At 36.1% G+C, this 17,571-nt stretch overlaps 1 pseudogene; it reads right to left on the bottom strand.

Annotated features, from left to right (window-relative positions):
• Nucleotides 1-12,844: 12,844 nt before the first annotated feature.
• LOC149149655 (uncharacterized) lies at nt 12,845-13,434 on the bottom strand (annotated as a pseudogene).
• Between the last annotated feature and the right edge of the window lie 4,137 nt (nt 13,435-17,571).

Raw genomic sequence — 17,571 nt, 5'->3', positions numbered from 1 at the left:
TTCCAAATCCAAGTACACTCAAATTACTACTCAATAAAGCACAACAAAAATAAATGACATGTATAGGAAAATAACACTCATATTTTCTTTGAAATTTAGCTACCAACTTGCTACAAATAAACAATTATTGCCCAACTATAGACATCTATTGTAAATGTCATTCCCAAGTCAATATATCAAACCATCAAGGTGAAGAAATATCAATTGTCTCTATTCTCACACAACACACTTTGAGAATACTTAGAATATAACAATGCAAAACGTTTGCGAATTGGGGTTATCTCAGCTTCTTGGGCAAAACAATTATTATCCTCCCTACCGAGGTTCAAATCCTTACTAGTGATGTGTCACTTTGATGCCTTTATGAATATTTTTGTAATGACTCACAGCTTGAAAAAAACACTCTTAAGTATAATTGTGGGTTGGTTTGGTACCAATAATCTCACTCTTTCCTTTAGGCTGAGAGGAAGGTTGATTTCCTTCCTTGAAAGAATAAAAAAATACCAAAAAATTGCATCACCTTCTCTAAATGAGAACTTCTCCAAGGATTACAATCCAACCTTTTTTGACCTGCAAATTCTCCCACTTAGCAAAACATAACACTAGAAAATGAATTTCCCTTCTCTACAACACAATTCCTTTAACATGTTCCCACACATCTAGGCTAGTTATGGACAAGAAGTCACTAAACAAGGCATAGGAATTTGGTCCACAAGAGACCGATTTTCCATACCAACACAACTAGAATGAATTTAGAATGCATGCAAGGGGGCAATCACTAAAATGCATTGGAATTAAATAAGCATGGATGAATGGAATTTACAACATCCAAATGGTTTGGCTAAAAATTAAGATCACATTCATACACATTTTTCCATATGCTAGAATATAATTCAAATGTAAATTCATAAATAAACATAAAATGCTTATCCTTTAAAAAGAGATAGTCCAATCAACTAGCTACATATTGTAGAATTTCCCACTGTAGATCAACAAATTATGCAATAGACTAAAGCAAAATATAAGATCTACTTCTACAACAAACTTTGCGGAAGCTTAATCAATTTGAGCACAATAAATTGAGAACACATATAACTGAGAATGAGAAATCAATCACACATAACACGGAAGAAATAACCCGGGGAAAGCCTCAGCGTAAAACCCCAATCTCTGTATTATCATACAAGTGGAAATATGTTCGAGTTACAAAAAGAATCATCTCTCAAGCTATCATGCTCTCTCTGCAATCAAACAATGCTGCTCATAGACAGTCAAAGGCTTCTCCAAACCTTCTTCTCTTCCCTGCAAGCCTCCTATTTCCTTGCACAATTTTTCCTGGGGTCCAGTGCTTCCACTTGTGTGAATTCCCACCTCACACTGCTCACTTGGCTCAGAAATAACTGCACAAACCTAAAGGAGATAATTCCTTTTGCATGGATGAGTTTCCTATATAGGAAAAATCCTCCAACTGATAGTACATTATACCTTCCTCTGATCTCAACTAGGTCTCTGTTTGAACTGATATGCATGAGTTATTTATGAGAGAATATTCAGTGATCTGAAATGTAGCAGTTACATGCATGCAAGCATTAACTAACTGAACTCACAATTAATTCAACAAACTGTATGAATTAATCTAACTAGACTTGACTCAGTTAACTAAGCCAACTAATTACAACCCATCCTTATCTCTTTAACTGATGGATAAATTCCTCAATCAATGGAGAAACTATTGCATGTCCCCACATAGACTTCATATTTGATTTTCTACAACTAATTAACTCAAGATGAATTAATTAATATTTAATCAAACAATTGCTAAGAACAAATTCAAATTTTTACTACTCTATTTTAGTTCAGGGACTAAATAAAATAGGAATCTATCCTAAAATACTATTTATAGCAATGCTATTTTTAGCATTTCCATTTTTCACTCCTTGTTGCTATGTCCAACACTGGTACCTGAACTGCTATTTATAGCAGTGTTATTTTTAGCACTTCTATTTTTAGCATTTCTTGTTGCTATTTTCAACACATACAAGCAATTTGTTGCCCAACTTATGGACATCCGATGTAGATGCCACCAAGGAAAAGGAACCAACCTATAGACTCTTAGCTCACTCAATCTAACCCATTTTCCCTTAGGCTCAACGAATTTGCTCATTGCGCAGAAAGGCGATGTACAACCCAATATAGGGCAAATGTGTAGAGGTTAGATGTTAGACATTAGATGTAAATATTTTTTAAATTCAATTTTTTTTATATTGTAATTTTGTTTTTATTAATAAAATTATGAACATTTTTTTAGATAAAAGAAAATCATAATATACATATCATATTAAAATATATAACATATAAATAATAGTTTAAATTAACATCCATTTTACCATATAAATTAAAATAATGATTCCATAACCATATTTAAATTTAATTAATAATCATATAAAAATTTAATATTTACAATATAACAAGATTCTTAACCATGAATATTCACCCCATTTTACCATGGATATTATTAACTTCTAAATAAACTTTCTTTTAATACTATAGGCCAATATCACATACCAAAAACTACAACTCAATATATATATAATTTATTAGATTAAAAAAATAAGTTTATTATTGCGTTTCTATTTTACATATTTCCTTCCTATTCCTTATTATTATAATTCTTCATTTGTTCTAATTTCTCTTTCATAAAATTTGATAATTTTTACAACTTACTCTTTCTTTTTTTATATTTATATATATATAATTTGATATTTTTATTATTTATATATATTAATGTTTTAATACATACATATAAATTGATTTATTCAGCGAATACCATAAATATTTATTTATTTATGATTATATGAAGCTCCGCATGAGGAGGAACGAATTTTTTTTTTAAAGGAATAAAAGGTCCTTCGGTTTATAAGGAAAGGGTCCCTCCAGATACCAAGCGATATGCAACATTGTGTTGTGCTTATAAGTTGGGGGGAGTGTTTTCTTTCAATTTTGATTCTAGGTTCACTTGTGGGGACAGATTGGTCTCCTTGGTTTTTTCTAATTCATTTTTATCTTCTTGTGGTGAACATTCCGATTAGTAGTTCTTTATATGTAATTTTGATGCACGGATCCTCTCATTGCTATGTTTGGATTCAACAAGCTCTCTAATCATCACACGTTTATGTTTTCCTTTTTTAATAGGTGGATGATATCTAATTTATATTTATATATATATATATTTTTTATTTTTTTCGTTTTGATATATACATATTATTTGTTTGGTTTGGTGATAAAGGTTTTCTTTTTAGTTTTTTTCTTGTTATTTCAGTTAAAAAAAAATGATTATTTTTTTTTATTTTAATTATTTGTTTTCTTTTTGTTAGGATTTAATAATTGTATCTTTATTGTATTTAATGGTTTACTTAGATCAGAGTAATCATCTTAGTCTTGATGATGAACCACATGTGGTTCCAAACACTTCCATGTGATCTATCCGAAAAGGCTTTTTATAAATCATGAACCACAAAAGCTTGCAAGCTTGCACTGAGAAAGATTTTTTAAATTAAAACTTAATACTTACTATAAACATACAATATAACAACATTCTTAACCATGGATATTCGTCCCATTTTACCATGGATATTATTAACTTGTAAAATAGGTTTTGTTATAATACCATGGGCCAATACCATGACTTATCAATAATATTGGCCAAAAAACCACAACTCATTTCAAAATCAAAATATTTTAGAATTATTTATTTTATACCATTTTAAAAATTAAATCTAAAAGCCAAAAGGTATGGGAGATGTTGTAGTGGTGTAAATGTTTGTAAACATTTACATGTGAGCTCAATTAAAAAATAATAAAAAATAATTTACTCTCAAGACATGTCATGTAAACATTTTTATTTGGTCAAACTACATAAAACTAAAACTAAATATAAAATATAAATTAATAATTATAATTATAATCAATAATAAAACCAACCTAGATCCATCATAACTTTGGATCTACCAAGTGCCCAGAGAGATCAAATACCTTGAGATGCAAATCTTTTTTTGTTATGTATCTAGATCAAAATAACATAGAAACACAAGAAAAGATAGCTCAACAACTAGATAATAAGCCACTTCGAGGGGGCAACCTCCGTTTACATCACATAAATGAACAATTTTTGGATGATTCAAATGACATCAAATACCTTGAGATGCAAATCTTTTTTTGTTATGTATCTAGATCAAAATAACATAGAAACACAAGAAAAGATAGCTCAACAACTAGATAATAAGCCACTTCGAGGGGGCAACCTCCGTTTACATCACATAAATGAACAATTTTTGGATGATTCAAATGACAAGACCTCCTTGGTATATATAGGATTCTAAAGGGTCAAAATATAATTAGAGCCTACATAACAATAATAATGTAAGGACACAACAATAATAATAATGAACTTTTATGGGGCACGACAATAACAATATGAGGGATACACTAGTATTATAGGAACATAACATACCCCTCTCCTTAAAAGTGTTGTCCTCAACATTTAAGTAGTTCTAGATATTTTTGTATGAAATACTCATCCTCCCATGTGGAATCTTCAACTGCTAATTTCTTCCACTTAATGAGATACTCTGAAATTGATCGATTCCATAACTGTCAGATTCTTGTTTCCATAATTGCTTCAGGGTCCAATATGATTTTTCGTTTCTACTTAAGTTTTGGCAATATAGTTTGAACTGAGAGCTTGTCACTTATAACCTTCTTTAAGGATGAAACATGGAAAATTGGGTGTACTTGCGAAGATGCAAGAAAGTCCAATTTGTATGTCATAGTACCAATCTTTTGCAACACCTTATAAGGGCCATAATACTTGGGTGATGATTTATTATCCTTCTTAGCTTGTTGAAGGAACATTTGTTTGTATGGTTGGTAAAAATACCTAATCGCCCACATCAAAGCTTCTTTCACTGCGATGTTGATCTTCTTGTTGTTTCATTTGATTTTGCACTAGAGTTATGTTATCCTTTAAGAGTTGAAGAACTTGTTGTTGATGCTCAATGTGATCTTCCATTGCTTAAACCTTAGAATTGTCTCTTAAAGACAAAGTGATGGATGATGGATGATATCCATAAAACACCATAACTGAGGTCATCTTTGTTGCAATATGGAAGGAAGTGTTATATCACCATTCTTCCATTGCTTAAACCTTAGAATTGTCTCTTAAAGACAAAGTGATGGATGATGGATGATATCCATAAAACACCATAACTGAGGTCATCTTTGTTGCAATATGGAAGGAAGTGTTATATCACCATTCTTCCAGAGGTAACCACTTAACCCATTGTGTTTGTGTATCAGATACAAAGCAACAAAGATATCCTTGCAAACATTTGTTAAGTTTGTCCATCAAATCGAGGATGATAAGATGAGCTATGAGCTAATTAAGTATTAAGACAAGAAAATAATTTTGTCCAAAAATTTCTAGTGAAAATGGGATCTCTATCACTTGCAATAATCTTTGTGTATCCATGTAGCTTTTGAACAGTTTCCATAAATGAGGTAGCAACTGTATTGGCTTTGAAAGGATGAGATAATGCATAAAAGTGTGCATACTTGATAATTCTATCAACTACCACCATGATGAGAATCTTTCTTTCAGATTTGGGTAAACCCGTGATAAAATCCATAAGACCTCTTCCCAACGCTTACTTGGAATGGCTAATGGTTGTAAAAGACTTGGGGTCTTAGCCGTCTCAACTTTATTTTGCTGGTAAACCAAACATTCTATCACAAACTTTTGAATGTCAGATTTATGATCATCCCAAAAAAATCCTTCTTGACCCTATAGTAAATTTTTAAAAATCCTGAGTGCCCTCTTATAGGAGAGGTGTCCAATTCCAAACGAATATTTTGTTTGAGTTGGGAGTTCTTACAAAGATATAAGCGATCTTTGTACCATAGTGAATTATTTTTCCATATAAATGTATCAGATGCATTATGATCATGTTGCAACTTTTGAATGAGTGTCCACACCTCTTTGTCATTCTTTCATTCATCCCTTACTTCAATTATCCAATCAGGTTGGATAATAGAAATGGCATAGAAAAATGCTTCCATATCCTCATCTCTTCTTGAGAGTGCATTTGCAAAAAAAAAATTGCTTCCCCTTTTTGTAGATGATTTCAAAGTCATAAGCCAACATCTTTGTGACCCATTTTTGCTGCTCTTTGAAGATAATCTTTGTTCCAAGAAGTATTTAAGACTATCGTGATCAATTTTTACCTTGAATGTAGGTTTTAACCCTGTACAGAAATTACCTGCATACGAATTCTAAAACACAGAAAATAAACAATGCGAGAGCATAACACTTAAAACACATATACACAGAGTTTTTCCCCTGGATCCCAAAACGAGGACTACCAGCTTGATTTTTCATTATGTTCCTTTCAATGTTACAATACATATTTATACATTCCAAAGCATCCAATACCATGGACCGAAAACCATCGCGTCCAAAAAACATGTGCAAAAATCATGGACAAAACCATAGGTGGGTCCGCCCAACCTAACATAGGGTCCAAAACCAAAATTTTCCGAGACGCTGCCCCGAACCCCATAAAGTGGGGTTATGGGTACACCTCAAACCCCCTGTGACCCCCACCGGTACACAATTGACGCAACGAACGGGGACTTTGCCCCCCCTCTAACCCCCAGGTTAACTACGTGGGCTAGTCATGGAAAGAATATAACACAACCCAACATTCTCCCACTTGTTGTTTTATTTCCACAGGGGGCAAAAGAGAGCTTAGTAATTTTTCCAGCCCTGAAACGCCCATTGTCTCTCTACACCAAAAGAACTTATCAGAGTTCACAGATTTCGTTAATGCATCTGCATTATTCTTCAAAGTGTCCACCTTTACTAGCAACACCTTTTTGTCTTCTATCATATCCCTCACAAAGTGATACTGAACATCAATGTGCTTTGTCTTTGAATGATATGAGGGGTTCTTTGCCAAGAAAATTGCACTTTGGTTGTCACAGTCTATCCTTATAGCTCCCTGTACTAACCCCATACTTGAACACAATCTATGCAACCAAACTGATTCCTTGCTTGCATGAGTGGCTACCATGTATTTTGCCTCTGTAGTTGATAGTGCCACTATAGATTGTTTCTTACTCATCCAATTGACTACACCTCCAAATAGGTTAAACACATACCCACTTGTAGATATTCTCTGATCCAGATCTCCAGCCCAGTTTTCATCAACAAAGCCACGAATATCCAACATTTCGTCCAATCCTGATCTTCCTTGGTAACACAAACCATACTCGCTAGTGCCACGCAAATACCTGAAAACCCGCTTCACTGCTGTCCAGTGCTCCTTCCCTGGTTTTGACATAAACCTGCTCAATACTCCCACTGCATGTGCAATGTCTGGTCTAGTATAGACCATTGCATACATCAGGCTATCGACTGCACTTGCATATGGAACATGGGACATGTCCTCTTCCTCTTCTTGTGTCTTGGGACACTGTTCAGCAGATAACCTCACACCTACAGGAATAAGAACCTTCATCGGTTTACTATCCTGCATATTAAACCTCTGTAGTATTGTCTCGACATACTTCCTCTGGTTTAACTAGAGCTTCCTCTTTGCCTGATCTCTTTTAATTTCCATGCCCAAGATATAGTTTGCAGCACCAAGATCTTTCATGTCGAATTTGGAGGACAATTGGGTCTTCGAATCTTGGATAATTTCTTTGTCATTTCCAACCAGCAACATATCATCAACATACAAGACCAGATAAATAACACAGTCACTAATTAATTTAAAATACACACAGTGATCTGCTTTGCTTCTCGTGAAGCCAATTCCTCGTATAAATGTATCAAATTTCTGATACCACATCCTTGGTGATTGTTTTAATCCATACAGAGACTTCTTTAACTTGCATACCAGTTCTTTCTTACCCTTCACTGCAAAGCCTTCAGGTTGCTTCATGTAGATTTCCTTTTCTAGATCCCCATGAAGAAATGTTATCTTCACATCCATCTGTTCTACCTCAAAATCAAAAGCAGCAGCAATAGATAAAAGTAATCTAATAGAAGTTACCTTGGCAACAGGAGAAAAAATATCACCAAAATCAATTCCCAGCACCTGGGAATAACCTTTTTCTACCAACCGAACTTTGTATTTCTCCACCTTTCCTTCTGCATTTGTCTTCTTCTTGAACACCCATTTGCTGCCAATGGGTTTCCTTCCAGCTGACAACTCCACCATATCCCAAGCCTCATTTTTGTGCAAAGATGCCATTTCATCAACCATGGCCTCTTTCCAGAGTTTTCCATCCTCTGAATCTACTACTTCCTTCACAGTTCTGGGATCATTATCAGTAATAGATAAAGAAAAATTTGAATAGAAAGCAGATGGACTATACCTTTTTGGCTGCCTTCTTTCTCGAACTGATCTTCTCACACCCGGAGTTTGTGGCTCTTCATTTTCTGATTCCTCCTCTGCTGTAGAGTCTGATTCTTCCTCCTTAACCTCAAACTCTATCTTCTCAGGTTCCTTTCGTTGGATTTCATGTTTAATAACATCTTTTACCTCTCTGAACACCACATCTCGGCTGTACACAACCTTCTGTGTGGCTGGGTTCCAAAGCTTATACCCCTTTAAACCATCCTTATACCCAATAAAGATGCACTTTTCAGATTTACTATCCAACTTGGTTCGTTTCTCCTTTGGAACATGTACATATACATCACATCCAAATACCCTCAGATGTGAAAGAGATGGTTTCTTACTAGTCCATACCTCTTGTGGAGTCTTATCCTCTAACACTAATGAAGGTGACCTATTGACCAGGTAACATGCAGTATCCACTGCCTCTGCCCAGAATTCCTGTCCTAACTCGACACCACTGAGCATGCTTCTTGCCATTTCCATCAACATCTTATTCATTCTTTTTGCAGCTCCATTTTGCTGAGGTGTATATGGAGTAGTCTTTTGTCGTGCTATACCACACTTCTTACAAAATTCTTCAAATTCCTTGCTGCAAAACTCTCCACCATTATCTGTCCTTAGCACCTTTATCTTCTTCTCTGTCTGATTTTCCACGAGAGCCTTAAATTCTTTAAACCTGCTAAAGGCTTTAGATTTCTTCTTAAGGAAATATATCCATGTATTCCTTGAGAAGTCATATATAAATGATACATAGTACACAGAATTACCCAGTGATGGAACCTTCACAGGTCCAAACACATCATTGTGCACAAGTTCTAATATCTATTTCGCCCTCTTACTACCAGAGGGGAAACTCACCCGATTCTGCTTCCCATATACACAATTTTCACAGAAATCAAAATCCAGAGAGCTATTACTCATACCTTCTACCATACCTTTACCATGAAGTTTTTGAAGGCCCTTCTCTCCAATATGTCCAAGCCTTTGATGCCACACCATGGTCTTCTCTCCAGAGACCACTAGATTTTTTGCTCCACTTTCAGGAACCACAGAACTGTTGCACCCATCAATAACAGTGCTACCTTGCAACTTGTACAGAGTTCCAATTCGAACTCCCCACATCAATACCAGTGCTCCCTGAACCATTTTGCAGGTATCCTTCTTGAACACTATTTTTACACTTGCATCATCCAGCTTGCTTACAGAAATCAAATTTACAGCTAATGCAGGAATATGTAGAACACCTAGAAGTGTTCTAACCCTTCCACCTTGCAACTTCAACTTTACTTTTCCGTGACCAACGATTCTAGCCTTCTTGTCATCCCCCAAAATGACATCAACACCATCATATTTCTCATACTCGCAGAACCACTCTCTATGGGGAGTGAAGTGAAAGGATGCACCTGAGTCAATCAACCATGCTTCATGATCTACATATGTACTTGAAGAAGCCAAGTACACATCTCCACCTTCATCTGAGGTGGTTTTCGCCTCTGCAAAAGGAGCATCATCAGATCCCTTTCCTTTGTCAGGAGCTTTAGATTTACAGTCCCTTTTGTAGTGCCCTTCCTTTCCACATTTCCCGCACACCACCTTTACAGGTTTTCCTGGAGATTTAGATCTCCCACTTGATGACTTATTTTCATTTTTGTTCTGCGACCATCCTCGTACAGACAAGGCATCACCATTATTTTTCTGTCTCATCTCCTACATCAGCAAGGATGAGACTATTTCATCAAACTGCAAGGTAGTTGCATTGCTTCTTATTGCAGTAACCAAACTATCCCATGAATCTGGTAGAGAACACAACAAACTGATGCACTTATCTTCATCTGAAATTTTAATAGCAACAGATGCTAACTGACTTACCACAGTATTAAATGCATTCAGATGCTCTATCACCGAGTCTCCATCTTTCATCCTCAGGTTATACAGTTTTTTTCAGCAGGAACAGTTTATTCACCAGAGACTTAGATTGGTACAAAGTCCCTAACTTGTCCCACAAAGCCTTCGCCATAGCTTCCCCTGATACATTCAGCAATACTAAATCTAAGACACACAATCGTATTGTGCTCTTTGCCTTCCGATCCAACTTCTTCCATTCTTCATCAGACACTCCCGTTGGTTTAATACCTGAATCTACCGCGATCCACTGATCGTTATCCACCAACAGATCCTCCATCTTGAGTTTCCACAACTCAAAAATCTGATCATTAAATTTCTCGATCTCTATCTTTCCACTACTCACCATCTTCTTTCACCACCAGAATCGATCTCGCAAATCTCCCACTGGATAGGGTCTGCCACAGGCCTGAGCGAAACCCTTCAGCAACAAATGTGTCCCCTTGAAACCAAAACAACTCTGATACCAAATGTAGGTTTTAACCCCATACAGAAATTACCTGCATACGAATTCTAAAACACAGAAAATAAACAATGCGAGAGCATAACACATAAAACACATATACACAAAGTTTTCCCCCGGATCCCAAAACCAGGACTACCAGCTTGATTTTTCATTATGTTCCTTTCAATTTTACAATACATATTTATACATGCCGAAGCATCAAATACCATGGACCGAAAGCCATCGCATCCCAAAACCATGGACCGAAAACCATCGTGTCCAAAAAACATGTGCGAAAATCATGCACAAAACCATAGGTGGGTCCGCCCAACCTAACATAAGGTCCAAAACCAAAATTTTCCGGGGCACTGCCCCGGATACCATAAAGTGGGGTTATGGGTACACCTCAAACCCCTTGTGACCCCCCCGCTACACAATCGGCGCAACGAACGAGGGCTCTGCCCCCCCTCTAACCCCCCGGTTAACTACATGGGCTAGTCGTGGAAAGAATATAACACAACCCAACATTGAAGTCTCTTCCCATTAGGTAAGGGTGATGTTGATTTAGGGCATGTAGTATTGCCAACATTTCCTTCTCATAAATAGGTTTGTGTAAATACTTTCCCTTGATTGGATGACTTTCAAAAGTAATGGGTCTTCATTCTTGTATTAAAACAACGGCAATGCCTTTTCCTAAGGCATCTTATTCCACAATAAAGGTTTTTGTGAATTTTGGTGTAGCTAAGACCGAAGCTCGACACATTGCCTCTTTAAGATGTTCAAAGACCGTAGTTGCTCCCAGAGCCCAAACAAATGCATCTTTCTTCAATAATGTTGTTAGAGGTGTTGTTATTTTCAAATATTTCTTAACAAACTTTCATTAATGCCTTGTCAACTCGAGAAATCCTTGAAGATGCCTTAATGTTGTGGGGATTTTCCATGCCTTAACACCCTTATGAGATACAATATGACCCAAATATTCCACTCCCTGTACCCCAAAGAAACATTTGGAGGGTTTTTCTTACAATTGTTTCTCCTCCAATAGTTTGAGCACCGTATCAACATGTTGAACATGATCTTTCCAAGACTTGTTGTAGATCAATATATCATCAATTTACAAACCTTGAAATGTGGAAGGTGCATTAGTAAGGCCAAAAGGCACGAACACAAATTCATAATGATCTTCATGAGTTTTGAATGTTGTTTTTAAAATTTCTTCTATCTTCATTTTTGTTGGACACCTAATCCGCTAAGGGTTATGGCGTGGAAGTTGAACAATCAAAGGGAGTCCAAGAGACCTTGGAAGATGAATCCAAGAGTCACACCAATGTAGTACAAATGTATATCATGTGAATAATAGAGGTATATCATGCTTATTTTTTATATTCCATCTTCACCATGATTATGTTTAACATGGTATCAAAGTTGTAGGCGATCTCCTGCCCAAGTGTAAGCCACTTGTGTTTTGTGGCCTCTATAGACCCGCGTCTATGTGAGTTTGGGATCTGCTACCAAACCACACTTTATGATGCTATTTTCTTCCTGTCAATGTTTCAATTTTTTGCTAGAGCCCATTTTTTGTGTTTGTCAGGCTTGTCAATAATGTCTCCGCCCACCGTTCCATCCTGGCTACCAAACACACTTGACAATTCATAACAATTATTTTCAGTGAAATGCTTGGTATCGACCTTTTTTCTTAATCAACCTCCCATTTGGTAATGTTTGGTAATCGGTCTCCTTCCCTCGTTGGTAATCGATCTCCTTCCCTTGTCTATGTAGTAGAAAACAACACTCATTTTTATCAATGACATGCATATCCTCAAGTATGTTATTCCATAGCCTTGTCTACAACAATTCTCTCTAAGATGACATAATTGTGTTTGGTATAACTTCTAGTAGAGATAATTATACCTTGACATAAAGTTCCTCTGTGCCAATTGTTTCTTGGTAGATGTGGCTCAGGCTCTAGTGCTTGAGATTTCAACATAAAATCCAGTGAATGATTGACTGGATATGCACAACTTACAGGCATTAATCAGTTAGACCATACATGAACCAAGCCATGCCAATCGCCAGTATATATTTCGTTCTGCTCTTCATCGTAGAATAAGGAAATGATGTCTGCAAGTGCTTCTTCTACAATACTTCTGATTGTAGGTGCATTTGGGCAATTTCTAGGACTAATCTGAACATTTGGATCATTGGCAGGAATCTTCGCCAGGAACTTTCCAATTAATATGTTGCTTGTATTTATAGAACCAACATTTTCTTTAGCTCCAGAAGAAAGAGGAAGTGACTTGCAATGATAAATAGTCAAATCATGATCACTAGTAATATATATGTTATTTGTATTTCAATCAAGATGCCATAACAAGTGGTCCTCAAATGAGGTAACCAACTCCCCTCTAAAATTCCATACAACCACTGTACGATTGCATAATGTTAGGAGAATTGATTCTCATAAAGAAAAATAAACGTTGAAGGAGTCAAGAACTCTGCCTTGCTTACTTTAGTCAATTGTGTATTGCGAACATCCAATGTTTGTAGGTTCTCATTTTCTTGTTTTATGAGAAGTTTCTCATTGAACTGCTCAATAAAGTCAACCTTCTGGAATGTCATTGCCATTGTGACCTGGGACGTGGAATTATTCCAGGAATGGATTCGCTGTAGTTGAGTTTGATTCCGCACCGGAGAATCTAAAATTGGCTCTACCTTTGAGGTTTAGTAGTGTCGTGTCATGATACTGAAACATATCTTACAATAGATAAAATACTTTGTTACTATTGAACCTCCTCATGAGGATAGCACGTCACTTTGACTAGGATAAGGATTGTGGTTGTGTCTCCACTTTGGTTGGTCTCGATGATATGATTTCTTTGAGAAACATTATTAAAAAGGTGGTTTATTTTATGTTGTTGCCAGAATAAATAATAGGCAGAGCAGAAGAATCCAATAGTTTTTTTATTCGATTGAGTGGTAATTGGCATTCCACTAGATCTACGATTGATAGAGGCAAGGTAGAGTGCACTTATAGGTGCATTGGAGTTGTGTGTTTCAACTCATGGTGAGTTGGTCAAAGGTCGTGTTCTATGCCTACATTGATTGTATGTTTGGGTAGTTCTTTTGAACAACGCCGAGGTAACCCTTTCTACATCATTACCAATTTCCAATATTGATTTACCTCATGACAAAATAGTTTCGACCATGAAGCTTCCTCTACGAACAAACCAGCAAACCAACAAATAGGGACAACACTCGTTGTGGTGCACTCAATTTCTGGTTGAATACTCTCTGAATTAGACTTACATTAGGTGTTGATTGAAGTCTTAAAGTCTTGTCTGTAAGTAGTTTAATCATCGCTCAATCCGTGTGTTGGTTCGTGCTCTTCATTTCTCGTGATTGGCATATGTTGGCTTTGTCGATTTATCTATGTGCATTATAAGATGAATTGACGTTTAAACCATGGAATACAACATTGAACGCTGCAATTAATACATCTCAGCACCCAAAAAAAATTGACGCCAGAGTTTCTGTTGAGGTTTATTCTACAACCTTCGCTTTGACCAAGAGTTTAAGTCACTAATCGGTATTTGTTGAAGTTCTCATTGCATCGACAATTTTAACAAGGGATCTGTGGCGAAACCCATTGCCATTGTTGGTGCTATTTAAGTGCTCTGTGCATTGAGTTTTTTTATACCGTGACTATCAATTCCTATTTGTATTGGTTTCAAAAAAAGTACCATAGGTTCCATCTCATTGTTGTTACAACGACGACAAGATAATAAGTGTTCCTTTGCTTCACACCTTTTGGTTGCACACATCAAAGTCAAATCCCAGGGTTCAAATAGTGGAGCCAAATTTACAATGTCAAGTTGATGCCTTTTAGAAGAAATTATAATACATTTGATGGTTCCCATTATCTCTCTGCTCATGACTTAGATGGACACGTGCATGCTTGACAGTGAGCCACATTTTATCATTGAAAATAAATTTTTGGTCATCATAAACAAGAATATTGAAGGTCTACCTACAAGCGCATAGTTTAGTTCTATCTCTATTCACTATTGGGAAAAGAAAAAATTCAACAAAAGACAATCTCATTTACCAAGTTTGTATTATTGCGAAAATGACCAAAGTTCATGAAGTATTGGAGTTACTGAACACTCTGATAATTTCCACTATTGATGATATGGTAAATTTCAATGAATCCTTTCTCTTTGGAATTTGAAATTGTTTGCAACATGCACATGAAAAGATCGAGTTTTTGCAACTAGAATCTCAGTTCCAGCAAGATGAGCTTCAATAGAAGAGTTGTCATTCTGAACTAGTTTTTATTCAGAGAAATCCTCTATTTGAGTTTGACAAAGACTCACATCAACTTCCTGAAACCAATTAGATCAATGGAGTTGAGGGTGATCCCCATCAAGTGCCAATTTTAGAAGCATATTTGCATACAGGTGTGGAGATTCAGCCTGCACTTCTTAAGCCAATCATTAGACCTTGGGAAGAGCTTGTCAGCAACAAGCACAAAACAGGGCTTGGATATGATAAGGAGGTGTCATTTCATATTCCAGATTACTCAAAGCCCATCAAATTTTGGAACGTCAGTTTTCTTCATGGTAGTTCATCTTCACTTGTTTCAAATCTTGCTCCTCTTCCAAAGCAAACATAAATTGTCAAATGCCAACATTGTGACAGAGTTGGCCATGTGAAAGATCATTGTTTTGATCTTCACCCATGCAAGCATTGTGGTTAACATACTCATTCTTCACATAGATGCTTAAAAAAAAAACCTCCTACAAGAACATAGATTCACCATAGACAGATCGCTTCTTAGCAGTGGACTTCAACAACCAAGAAGATATTTCAGTCATATGTCAATATTTCTCCTAGAGTATTGAAAAGTCTTGCAGTTGAGTTTCATTCATCTTCTCACCTTGTATCTGATAGGGGGAAATCAATGCTCATCTACAAGTTTCAAAGATACATCAAGCGATATTGTGTTATAGCCCGGACCTGCTTCCTAAGCCTATAGCCAGAATTCAGAGTTGTAGCCAGAGACACAAAAGCCCCTGAACATGCCTATGATTAGCGGCCTTCCTTAAACCACTGCAGGTTGCAAACCTCCCTTTTCAAGGTTGAAGGTCTCCCTCTCAAAAACATTAAGGAGCACTTCCTCTAGCAGAAGACTTCAACTTCTTTCCAGATTTGGAAGGGTTTCAGAAATTGCACTAAGCATTCCAATGTTGAAGGTCATCCTTAAACCACTGTTGATTGAGACCTCGAGTTATCCCACCTTATAATTTCATTTCAGAGAGATAATTTAGCCTATTTTTTTCACGCATTATTGTATTTTGTATTATGGCTCTCTTCTTGGACTTGTATATACCCCTTTGGATTAAGGGGGGGAATGCTAGACACCTAATCTGCTAATGGTTATGGTGTGGAATTTGAACAATCAAAGGGAGTCCAAGAGACCTTGGAAGATGAATCCAAGAGTCACACCAATGTATTATAAATGTATATCATGTGAATAATAGAGGTATATCATGCTTATATTTCATATTCCATTTTCGCCATGGTTATGTTTAACAATTTTAATTTGATGATATCTTGAATGAAAATCCAACTTGGTGAAGTAAATAACTCCTTGTAGTTCATCCAACAATTCATCAATGATAGGAATGGGAAATTTATCTTTGATAGCAAGCTTATTGAGCTCTCTATAATTTGGATACATACGCCATGATCCATCATTCTTGTGCACCAATACTACTAGAGAAGAGAAAGAACTTTGGCTAGGTTGAATTATACCTGCCTCTAACATTTTTGCAACCATATGTTCAATTTCACTCTTCTTAGCATAGGGATATCTACAAGGTTTGATTTTTGGAGGAACACTTCCTGGAATCAAGTGAATAGCATGATCATGATCGTGAAAATGTGGGAGATCTTTTCGAGTTTCAAATACCTTGGAATGATTGTTAAGGATTCTTCAGAGATATGGATAAATGGGTGACTTAGATGTTTGAATATCCAGTGAGCATAACTGTGTAATTACCCCTCATTGTTCCTTCTTCAAAAGCTTTGTTATGCCATTAGAGCTGATTATATTCCCAGGTTTCCCTGTGATACCCCTTAATTCAATTTCCTTTCCTTCCCATAAACATTTCAAGAAAATTTCTTGAAAATTAAAAGCTATCATCCCCAAATATTTTAACCATTGGACTCCAAATACAACATCAACACCACCCACTATGGCCAACATTGGACTATTCAATACATATTCCCCCATGGTTAGATTTATATTATGACACTTACATGAGCAATTTATAGTTCCTCCATTTGCAACCATCACTTGACACTCTGGTGCTGGATATAGAAAGTAATTCAAATCCTTAGTTATCTTACAATGAATAAAATTATGTATACTACCTTAATCAATCAATACTATTACCTTTTTCTTCTTGATATATCCTTCTATCTTGAGAGTTTGAAGAGTAGTAATTCCCACCAACGTATTACAAGATATGGTAGAATTCATTTCTTCTTTATCAACCCCTGGGGTTGGTTCTTGGTGTGTATCTTCTTCTTTTAATGTTTCTTGTTCCTTTTCTTTCTCCTCTTCACAATCTATGTCAAATGGTTTCTTCTTAACACACTTATTACCTTTAGTGTAATTTCTATCACAACTATAACAAAGCCTTTTGATCCTTTTTCCTACAATTGTTATGGTGTCAACCTGGTAGGTTGTGGGAGGCT

This window comes from Pinus tabuliformis, chromosome 9 (genome assembly GCF_031772625.1).
Source record: "Pinus tabuliformis cultivar Carrire ecotype Pingquan chromosome 9, CPIR1, whole genome shotgun sequence".
In the NCBI taxonomy this organism is placed as follows: Eukaryota; Viridiplantae; Streptophyta; class Pinopsida; order Pinales; family Pinaceae; genus Pinus; species Pinus tabuliformis.
The sequence above is the reverse complement of the archived record's forward strand: the minus strand, read 5'-3'. Positions and strand labels throughout refer to the sequence as shown.